The sequence below is a fragment of the Macrobrachium nipponense genome, chromosome 6 (genome assembly GCF_015104395.2).
Source record: "Macrobrachium nipponense isolate FS-2020 chromosome 6, ASM1510439v2, whole genome shotgun sequence".
Lineage (NCBI taxonomy): Eukaryota > Metazoa > Arthropoda > Malacostraca > Decapoda > Palaemonidae > Macrobrachium > Macrobrachium nipponense.
Window position 1 is genome coordinate 30,463,122 of NC_061108.1, and position 12,517 is coordinate 30,475,638.

General features: G+C 34.2%; 1 protein-coding gene across 2 annotated transcripts in view; it reads left to right on the top strand.

The window, feature by feature from the left end:
• The first annotated feature begins 5,151 nt into the window (after nt 1-5,151).
• Nucleotides 5,152-12,517, top strand: part of LOC135216059 (uncharacterized) — a 66,146-nt gene continuing 58,780 nt past the window's right edge. For both annotated transcript variants that reach the window (XM_064251037.1, XM_064251039.1), the window contains exon 1: nt 5,152-5,311. The gene's annotated coding sequence lies outside the window, so the exon portion shown is untranslated. The remainder of the gene's footprint in view (nt 5,312-12,517) is intronic.

The window sequence follows — 12,517 nt, forward strand, 5'->3', positions numbered from 1 at the left end:
GTGAACGGATGCTATGACAATTACTTGAATATATACACATTTCATCGTAATTGAAGCTCAAAATGTGACAGTTAATGGTGTTTTCAGGTATTATTATATATTTAATTGATTAATATGAGTAATAGTCAAATGACTAGCACATTTAATAGGAAAGGAGCATCGTTTCCTAAACCCGAAGTTTTGTTTACATTCGTCCGCTGACGTGTGGCCTAACTTCTATTTTTCTTGTATTATAACGAGAAGGAATTTGTATATAAATTTTAGTTTTTCAATAAGTAAACATCACATTTAGTAATAAACCACAATATTGAATTTACAAATGGCAAAAAATACTTTTTTTGTTTTGTTTTTATCAGTCAGCTGACTTTGCTCTTTTGATTTTTCCCTTTAACTCTTGGTGTAGCCTAACCTTAGGAATTTGGTTTTTCTTTCTTTTATGAGGACATATAAAGTGAAAATTCAGTCAAAGAAGGAGGACAGAAATTGGCCAACCCTGTGTTCATGTAGAATATAATTTGTATAAGGGGGGGGGGGGGTGTGTTTAGTTGATAAGTTTCAACTTTGCTCAACATATCCTTACTAAAAGAAAGAGGAAGAGATGGTACCAACCCATTTGGCACCTAATACTTAATGCTGCATTTGTAGACTCAAACATATGTTACAATATTCAGAATCCCATTAATAAGCTTGATAAAAGAATCTGGGGAAAATGACTGACACTGGGTTAGGCTGTAAAGGGAGCAAAACTCAAAGGGGTAAATCTTCAAATCCTATGGAATGTAGGTTGAGAAAGGCATTTTCCAGCACATTATGACGACAAAAACCACAAGTCCCAATACATTGAATGCTATATCTTGCCAAAGAATTGCTTAAAAAAAGATAATGGTTCATGTAAGAGAAAACAATCCTATTTTTTTATGATCAATGTTTTGAAAAGCTACCTCTTTGTGTTATTCCATGTTTTGAGACATCGTACCTATCATTGCACTAAAGGCAGTGCCAATGTGGAAAATAAATGTGAGGCATTGATGAATTGGGTAAAGGAATGTTGGTGAAATTATTAGTCATATATGAAAAAGAATTTTTATTATTTTTCCCAATTTTTACTCTTCCATACGCTTCTGTAGTATTATTTTAGTTGCATATGTCAAAAATGTACAGGCTCAACCTTCCTTTTTCGGATAGTATGCTTCAGAAAAATTCTCTTCGCTTCATGATGCATTGACCTTAATTTCGGTGCTTAGTTCGTGTTCTTTCATTTTTGCTCTCAGATATATTCACTTCTAAAGGGTGGCAACCATGCACAACTTGGAGCTTCAAGTAGCCTGCTGTTTTTTGTTGCCAGTCCGCTATAACTTTCTAGTCCATACATGCTTTACCTGTTGTTACAACCTGCTCATCACTTTCCCTCATCTACACTGAAGTACGATGTGCATAAATGAACTTTTATTTACATCAGGCATGGACATGAAGAGGGTTTAAAAAATAAATGTCTATACTGTGAAAATATCTTACATAAGCCTCTATTGTTAAATAATACTAATGAAAATATGAAGCCTGCGAGATCAATAGTCATACTTGCTGCAGACTTATAGTAAAAGGACAAGTGGGAGGGTTAATAAGTGCGAGAATACTAAACAAAAAATACATTGTAAGAAAAATAAACCCATTTTCAACATTATTACAATAAATGTCTGTAGATAATTATATAAGCATCTTCTTACTCACATGGATGCTAGTAGGTGACACCTACACGAGTCTTAATAAATAAAAAACTATAATTTGAAGATCACAGAAATAATAAGTGAGAATTGCATAGGCAGTTCTAGCAAATATAAAGGTAGTTTTCACAGTGGATGAAAAAATGGTGATAATGAACAGTGTCCATCTAATATATAGCATATGGTGATAATGAACAGTATCCATCTAATATATGGTGATAATAAACAGTATAAAGGTAGTTTTCACAGCGGATGAAAAATGGTGATAATGAACAGTATCCATCTAATATATAGCACAGTCATCCCATACCCAGGAATATGGGAAGCATCACAGAATACATCACTACAAATGTCTGTAGATAATTATATAAGCAGCTTCCTACACACATGGCATGGGTGCTAGTAGGCGACACATACACGAGTCCTAATAAATAAAAAACTACAATCTGAAGAACACAGAAATAATAAGTGAGAAGTGCATACGCAGTTCTAGCAAATATAAAGGTAGTTTTCAGTGGAGGAAGAAATGGTGAAAAGAATAATAATATCTTTCAGAAGACCAACTCTGGAGTATGCAGCAAATTTCATGTTGACATAACATAATAAAGATGAAAAAGGTTAAAACCAGCGAATGTCTGGGAGAAGAATGAACGGCATAGCGAGCGAGTAGTACGTAAAGGCAACAGATAGCAGCATGTAGAAGCCTAACATAAATAAAACTAATAAAAACATAGCAAAATAAGCTAATAACTGGGAGAAGAATGAAGAGGGCAGTATGGCATAGCGAAATGCAAAATGCGTCGTCCGTTGTCTGCAAGGAAAGAGAGATGTCACCGCGAACAGAAGTTAGGCCACACGTCAGCTGACAAATGTAAACAAAACTTCGGGTTTAGGAAACGAAGCTCCCTCCTATTAAATGTGCTAGTCATTTGACTATTACTCATATTAATCAAGTAAATATATATAATAATATCTGGAAACACCATTAACTGACACATTTTGAGCTTCAATTACGATGAAATGTTTATATATTCAAGTAATTGTCATAGGATCCGTTCACATCGTAATGTAAACACTCTCGCTAAACGAACTTTGGCTAGCAGCATATTACAATAAATTTATGAATAATATTGATTTATATAGCAAAATATGCATATTGCTTTCGTAAGCAGTATGGCGGAGAGAAATGCGTCGTCTGCTAGGAGAGTGAGATATCTCTGCCCACAGTGGCTGTAGGGGCGGAGTCTGGCCGAACGCTCAGTGTACTTCGGGAATATCCGTCCAGGCTACTGCTTTCTACCACATCAGTAACTGTCAGTTTTAATTAAGTGGTCCTACGACATGGAACCTTGAGGTATAAATGTAGCAGACTCTTCAACAAGTCCATTCAGTATGGAAGGACATGCCCTAGCCAAACCCACAGATCAGTTATCAATCTTTCGGCTTCATACTGATCATTCGTAATCGCTCTTATAGTTTCATTACGAATATGATTTGTTATTTGGACCAAGCATTCTCTGTAAGGTTTCATCCTCAAAACCTCTAGAGATCCTAAACATTTTATCATTATCCTACCAAGATTCCTGTTCATAGAGTAAAATTTATCTCACGAATGAAGGATATAAGAGTATACACCTTAGTATACTGTATATGAAATATGGATTTATTTGAAGGCAATGTTTTACTAAGTATGCAATCCATTATTTTTAATTATAACTAAGATACCGAAATGTGAGAACATCACTGACATTTTGTGTTCTATACAGTATGTTCAGTTCTCACAACTTCTAACTTGCCAACATTGATTTTAAGACCAACAACACATGCCATCAGCGTCAATTGATTACCAAATGTTTGCAAATCTTATGAACATCTACTCAGCACATCAGTGGCGTAATGAAGATTTGCCTCCCCAGCTGTCCAACACATAACAAAATACATCTTATTTTTCTTCTCAGCTTAATCCCGACTTGAATGGTTGTTCATAGCTGACCAGTACTCTTCCTGACGTCACCCATGCCGAATTATCTAGGCATGGAGCGGCAGTGAGTTGGGCTTGCTTGCCTTCCAATGGGTTAGGGTGCATAATTAAACTGACTGTAGATAGAAGGGATTATAAAATTCCTTGCAATTTATCACTACTAACATTAAATTTAGGAGCATTAAATTTAGGAGTCTGATAACAGTTAAACATGTTACCAGAATGTTTTTATTTGATCAAGGGTACATATATTTTTTTGGTAGGTACTAAATATGTATTAGGATATGGTAATGACTGGGAGTAGATACTTTTAGCATTAAAAATCGGTTGGAAAACAAACTGGTGATATTAATGAGAATTAAAGTTTGGTATCTGTTTCTGCAAGTGAATTTTTATAAGTAATTGCCTTCAACATATCCCTATATATTGCACATACGCGCAGACACAAAGATATAAATATATAGTACTATATATACATATGTATGTTATATATATATATATAATATAATATATTATATATATATATATATATATATATATATATACTCGTATATATATATATACTATATATATATATATATAGTATATATATATATATATAAGATATGAGAGATATGACCACGTCTGCATTGGTCATGCGCTGTGTCTATCTTGCAATCTTTTTCACTTTTAACAGAAACTCAAAACTAGATCACCGCTGCCTTTCTTTTATCTAGTTTACTTTAGTTTTCTCGCATATACATTAACAAAGCCACTAAAAATTATATATTTTCTTCAAGTAAAGTAATGAAATAGTATGTAGCATGTAATGCGAATTGCGTTAAGTATACTATAGGGGTGTTTATCACTCTACAGCAACGCAAATCAACTTTGTTATAATAATTGTCTTTAGTACACACTTTAAGAGTTGTATATATATATATATTATATATATATATATAATATATATATATATATTAATGCAAACATTATATCTATAAAATAATATAAATCCATATATACCCTGGGATATAATTGTTCTACCAATATAATTGAATCTACACAAAAAAGTTTTTAGAACTAGAGATTTCTTATATCACGTTAAATATTATGTATGGGTAAAATAAGCCGCTTGTATATCACACAGATCAAAGCTCGTAGAAAGTTTCGCCACCGTCCCCCACCCACAAGATCTCGTTCGGAGAAGAAGCCAATTCGTCATTCGTGAAGTTGTTATTCACCTAAAGATCAATGATGGTTGTTTTTTTTTTTTTCGAAGTTGCCGGTTCAATTTAGAGGCATCAGTACTATCGTGTATGAAAAACCACGAACTAATGAACACATTCTTCAAGTCGATATTAACTCAGTCCAAACTAAATGACTACCGTAATTCCCGACGTGGCATCTACGCGGAGTTTTGGCGTGGTTATATAAAGAGTGCGGCACTGACTTTCTGTTTCGAGTGAGTGTTGCATCTCTGTGCTGATAGTTCTAAGGTGCTTGTCCGTCATTCCGGTATAAAGAGCCAGTCGTTACTGGCTGAAGTTTAAGTGTTAAACTGTATAAAAGAAAAAAAAAAGACAAGTTTTTTTACGAAGTTATTTAAGTGTTGTGAGATAACTACTTACTGGTAAGTTGAAGTCACTTTGGTGTTTCTTTTTTTTAGTAATACTCTTTTACTTGAAGAAAAACCTTGAATTCCTTTAGTATCTGCCATAGAAGAAAAAGTGCTTAGACTTAAAGGATAATATTATATTTTTATTTTGTGATTCAATAAGTATACTGAGGCAGTATACACTCATATATAGTATAATATATATATATATATATATATATATATATATAGTATATATATATATATATATATATATATATATATATATATATATATATATCTATATATATATATTTATATATATATATATATATATATATATATATATATATATATATATATATATATATATATATATATACGCGTGTGTGCGTAAAGAGAAATAGCGCGTACCTCATGAGCTCATTATATACCACATACGTCTACAAATTAAGATTACATTTTCCCTAAGTTTGTATATAGGGTACACACTATCACCAAGAGCATGACCATTACTATTACTTCAATCATTGCTAATAGACACGAAAATCTTGAATCCCATCAAGCGCGTTGATCATTTCTATTTCATTTACATAATAAGCGGTGCACTTCTAACGAGAGAAAGCGAGGCTCGTAAATTGAAGTCACGGTAGAGTTAACATCAGTTAAACGAAATATCTCTCCATTCGTAGCGTGACGCTCCATAGCATCAGCCTGAAATGTTTCCACTCTATTTGTGAAATAATAAGATCGAGGCATTCATTCATAATATTCTTCAAGTAGTGTCTCAAAATGAACATATCTATTCACATGGAACAAGTCGAAAGCTTCCTGGACAAGATTATACAAAATGGAACGCTCACCTGACATAAAAGAAAAAAGAAAAAACTGATCTAGATGTACTGAGAAAAATTTAAGAAAATAACGTATGTATAAAGATGATTTATAAATTTACTCATAAAGATACAACAATATCTTAAAATCACCTTCCCTTCCCCCTGTGTGTGTGTGCGCGCGCGCGTGTGTAATTAGTAGTTAATGTCCTTTAAGCTAAACTCCATTATCACTATTTCACCAATATTTTTTCTCTCTCTCTCTCTCTCTCTCTCTCCGCCTAGTACTCTTCTCCCCCCGTGTTAGTACTCCCTTATAGCAACTACAACACAAGAAAAAGGAAATAGTCAGTCTCTCTCTCTCTCTCTCTCTCTCTCTCTCTCTCTCTAAGTCAAGTGGCTCCATCTAATCCCACTTAAGGTAATTATTGAAATTATGAGTTAATTCTATGACTAAAATTGATCCGTGGAATTCTGTCAAACAGTAATTACAGTACTTCAGTGATGAACGGCGGGCTGGGCGTCAGGGGGTAGAATCATGCCCAAGCCATTGGCATCTGGGAGGCGTCTCCTGTTTGCTTCCATGACTCGTCTTTATTGTCGTTTTTCGTACCGCTAATGTCAAGTTGTTTTCTTAACTTCCTGAACCCCGATTGACTTTTATTGACATTTTTCTTATCCCTCATCGTGTATTTGGAAACGATTAGTGATTTCCTCCTATTCCCCATTCTCTCTCTCTCTCTCTCTCTCTCTCTCTCTCTCTCTCTCTCTCTCTCTCTCTCTCTGTTGATGCATACTTGCACAAACTTTGAAAACTCTATTTCATATTTGAGAGTACCAGCATAAGAAAGAAAGTCTAAGGAAAGTGGCTGCAGGCATTTAAGAGGAAAACACTGATTTCATATCAAGAAAAAACCGAAAAAGTTCAAAATATATGATTCAGGAAAAGCCCCAAAAAAACCAGAAGACGTGAGCTATCTTTTCCGATAAGCGCCGGAAGGACTTCCAGATGTAATTAGTGGTAAACTGCCAATAATAATAATAATAATAATAATAATAATAATAATAATAATAATAATAATAATAATAATAATAATAATAATAAAGTAATAATAATAATAATAATGGGAAAAACTAGAGGTTGAAATAGCTCCAGGAGGAAAAACTAGAGGCTGAAGGCTGAAGTAGCTCCAGGACTCATGCAGAATGAGTGTGATCCTAGAAAACGGCGCACATAGTAAGAAAAGTGATGGACTCCTAAGGATCAGAATGGAACCCGAACCCTACACTATAAATACCCCCACCAGTCGAATTGGAGGACTGTGATAGACGACAAAAAAAAAAAAATAAAAAATAAATAATAATAATAATAATAATAATAATAATAATAAAAATATTAATAATAATATGAAATAAAGTAGAAAAAATCATATAATGTGAAATAAAGTAAAAAACATATAATATTAAAGTAAAAAAAACAGATAATATGGAAAAAGTATAACACCAAATGTCTGTAATATTAATTGCGCAATGAACATTTCAGAGAACAATGATTGTCGTGAACGCACACGTAGGAGAGAGAGAGAGAGAGAGAGAGAGAGAGAGAGAGAGAGACTGAGAGAGAGAGAGAGAGACCTGATGTAATTTCATGTTACGATATTTTCGCCAATCATACAAATAATAACCGAGTGAGCAATTGATTACGTAACACTAAATTAAAATCGGTCGCATTTCCTTGAGAAAAATGATTCAAGCTAATACTACACCGGCGTCATCGTTACCAGGTACGTAAGATTTAGTGCAAATGTTAGATCACAGGGTTGGTATTTCAGAGTCAGGATTTTTCGTTTCATGTCGGCGACTCTGGGTCACGTGCGTAAAGATTAGCACAAAACTTATTCTTTTCAATGGACTAAATCGTTTATCCTTACAATAAGGAAATCCCGTATGGTGTTCTCTTACACACACACACACACACACACATATATATATATATATATATATATATATATTATAATATATATATATATAATATATATATATATACATATATTGATAGATATATGTGGGCGAGTTAAAATTATTCCATTCGTATATAAAAAAAATTTCTGTGTAAAAACTCATATATGATGAATGCAATAATTCTATAGACCTTTTTTCAAACCGTAGCCCAAAACGACATTGATATACTACAATAAACAACGTTACGTTAAAAAAATCCTGTAGTCTCTGGTAACATGTGGGTTAACTCTTCGTAGATTTATAGTTGTAAAGTCGCTTAATTTCCAAAATCAATAAATGGATCGATAGAAAATGAAAGCCAGCTCATAAAACCTTTTAGATTCCAATTGTTTATCAAAGTCACGTTTCACCTTTAGTGACATTTTATAAACTTCCTATTCACAGCCCTACAATTACTGCAACTTTACTACTCTTATGCTCTATTTTTCCCATTATTTCCTTATTCTGAAGCTTGCTACTGTAAGTTCGTCCGCATTATGCATTCTGTTTAAGTCAATGTTCTTGCATGATTATAGCTTAATATGTATTCATACATACATATATATTCATATATATAAATACACACACACACACACACACACACACACACACATATATATATATACGTATAATTACCTAAAATGATGGGTCATCGCATGTCGGCGACTGAAAAACCTGCCTAACTATCAGGAGAGCTGAGTTCGATTCCCTACCAGGACAGAGGCATTTACCTCTGTTTCCTTACCATTAGTTTTTCCTTTGCATATCCAAGCAATGAGCTTTGTGCCTGGAAGTTAGGCAAATGTGGCGGGTCGCAACCAGAGCGGAGGTACCAAAATAATTGTTCTAGGTGTTTAAAATGGCAAACATTGTTCTGATGAAGCTTGATAGTTGATGTTGAAACAGGAAGGGTCAAATATATTTACAATAATAATAATCCTATTTAATGAAAGCATGAAGCACTATGATAAAGAACAACAACAGCGACAAGCCGTAGTATAGCAGTGCTAACGACATTGTTCTTAATATATCGGTTGTTACAGAGGTAGTAAAAATTATATTATAAAAGCAGACACCACTTTGTAAAGCCGAACATTTGTTATAAGACTGAACTAATCCATATTTAAATTACTCTAATATATTTGCATAATCTTAAAAACTGGTACTTCATAGCGTAATTTTAAATGAAGGTTTACGTAAGACAATCCCCACAAACAGCACGCTAGAAATTCATTCTTAACCAACAAACAAGAATTTCAAGGCGATCTTGAAATACTGTAATGAACTCGAGCCAGTTAACAAGGCTACGCTTGGAAGAGCAGCTAAATAAAAGAAAGCAAAAACCTAACTTTTGAACATCAAATTAGACAAGAAAGTTCAAATGATTGAGTAGTCTTTGTGTATGTATAGGTTTTATATACTACATTTGTATATAGTAGAATCTCAAAATCGGACCCCCTAGTTAAAATGAATCGTTGTGAAGTGAATTCCCACCTTTAAAATTATACTTTTCGAATGAAATGAGATGGATTTCCAGTTTACTTAAGGAGTGTATCTATTCGATCGCTTATCATCCTTAATTTTTCTTACAATTCGCCAGCATTAACCCAACAGTCTTCTCTTATTATCACCTGCCAATTATGACCCAGCTCACTATGTTGGCAAAACAAAATTCCTGATAACTGCTCCTTACCTACCCCTTGAAACAGCACAAAATCCTAAAGCAATCCACTTACTACCTAAATCCACCCTCTATCAACGTCAAATCCATAGCCCCCTACCACTTTAGATAATCGCTTACAGTTCAGATCCCACTCTCAAACAGACATAAATCCCAAGCCTCCTTCAATTTTAACTAATCCATTACAAACACCAGTCCCCTTTGGATAACATAAAATCCTCAAAGACTCCTTCCAGTGAGCTAACCCCTTTCAACTCTTTCTCCATTTTAATGCCTCCTGTCGAGACAAAATAATGAGAAGGCGCCGCTTGAACCAGATTTCTCAAAGGCGCCACTTTGACAGAATTTTTGGCGGGAAGCGATTTTTACTTTTTTTTTTCGGGAAACGGAAGCGCGCGCATAGTGTTTCTCTCTCTCCTCTGTCAAGATTAATGACGATTTGTAATTTCTAGCACCCACGTGAGAGCACTCAGCAATTGTTAACCTTTTTCCCCTCGTGTTCGCTAAAGTGAGCGCTCGCGGGTCAAAGATGTCGCGGGTGAACTTTTCGAGCGCTGCTCTTTTATTTCTCTTGTGGGTTGCTTTTCCCTTTGCCTTTCTGCATTTGTCTCTTTTTGCGTGTTGTCTTTAATTTTCCTTTATGAATATCTACTGGGTCTGTTAATTTGTCAGTTCTCAACTTACCTCTTTTTCTCTCTCGTCTCATTCATACAAAAGCCTAATTAAATCTACGATTAGTGTATATTTTGTCTATTTCAGATACTTGAAAATAATTCTAAAGTTGTACGTATCAAAAACTACCTTCTTGATTTAATTTTTCCCGGTAATTATTGTCATAATTTGGTATCGCCTGTATAACAGATCAACGTGTTTTTTTCCAAAGATCTAAATAAATCTCGTAAGAGTTACAATAAAAAATGATAGACAAATAACAGAAAACAATGGAAAAATCATTGTTTAGAGTCCACTAGACTGAATAAACAAGTCTATGAACATAAAATAGAATTCAGAGTCGTCGAGTCATCTAGTTTCACAGACCTTTGAAAGTTGGTAGAAACTGTAACTTCTGTTGTACGGGAAATTTCCAATCGGAAACGCATCACCGAATGCTTTCCGAATATAGCAATGTTGTCTGTAATCGTTGCAGTCAACAAGCATTACACAAAACTCGAACTTCATTTTTTTTTTATCATCGGTCTCTCTCTCTCTCTCTCTCGTCAATATACTATATTACCTATTGGGCTATAATACTATCCTCACCCCTTCCAACCACCCTCTCTCTGTCTCTCCTGCATATTTTTCCTGATAGGGTCTACTTGAGAGGCGATATGATTAATTTTATACTCTCTCTTTCTCTCTCGCTCTCTCTTTTATCCATATATTTTTGCTGACAGGGTATATTTAAGAGGCAATATGATTAATTAATTTTATACAATTTCATCTTTATATTTTTCCTTGTAGGTTTTACTTACAAGGCAATATAATTAATTCTTTTTATACTCTTATCTATATATTTTTCCTAATAGGGTATAATTAATAGGCAATATGATTAATTAATTTTATATACCATCTAAATTTCTCAATTTCTTGTCCAGATCGACCTGGGCTATAATACATTTTCCTTCCAAAACTCACCAAGAGTTTCCATCATCGTTACCCCATTTTCGTCGTCATTATCGTCATTTTCTCTCCATCTATCTCCTTCATTCACTCTTGACTTCTTCACTTCCTCTGTCACGGCTTCCTTTTCCTCGTCTTTACAGTTGACGTCACATCCTCCTCGACCCTCCCTCTCTCATTCTCTCCTCCATTCCTCCTCTTTTTTTGTCTTTTTTTTTTTTCTATCTCCCCCCTACTAGGGCTCCCCACACCCATGGCCTCCAACCTCTCGAGAATGAATGAAGCCGTAATGTTGCCAGACAGGTTTTTGTCATTCTTTTAAGCGACTGGTAATTTACTATCAAACAATCTTATTTCGCTTTGCGGTTTTTTCCTTTAGTTTTTATTTTCCTTTGTGAAAGGATTTTGGAGATTATTGTGGTTATAATTATCATGGTTTATCATGGTTTTTGCTGTGTATTATCTTGCAGCTACTGTAGATACTGTGACTACTTTTTAAGCGACTCTTTTTAAGTGACTCGTTAAATAGAAAACTTGATCTTAACTATCTTTCTTAGAGAATTTGCTATTGAATGACCGATTTCAGAGGTCCACCCCCCCCCCACTCCCTTCCCCATGTCTTATAATTAAAGATGTTTCAGATGCATAACAAGAATTCTGAAAAAATATCATTCTCTCTCTCTCTCTCTCTCTCTCTCATTCAACTGCGCATATCAAGCAAGGGATCATCTTAATTAACCTTCAAGGTTAGGAGTTTCCGGAAAACATTTATCAAGACCACGCCCCCTTTTGTGTTGTATCAAGTTAATTGATTATTCTAACATTAAATAATGGACATACAAAACCAGTTTGCTGTAAATTTTTATTCCTATAGCAAAATTATGTCAATTTCATTTGTCTGTTCAGACGTTTTTTTGTTATTCTCCTTATTTGTTTGAACTACTTTTGCGATTCAAGTCTCGGGCGTTTTCCTCCATGACTGCCTTTCTTCGAAGCTACCGTAGCACATTTTTTTTTTTCATTTTTAAACACATTCAATTCTATTAGTCCTTTAGGGAGGGAACGTAAAGTACTGGAAAAATGTGCCTTTAAATATATTCAAATATG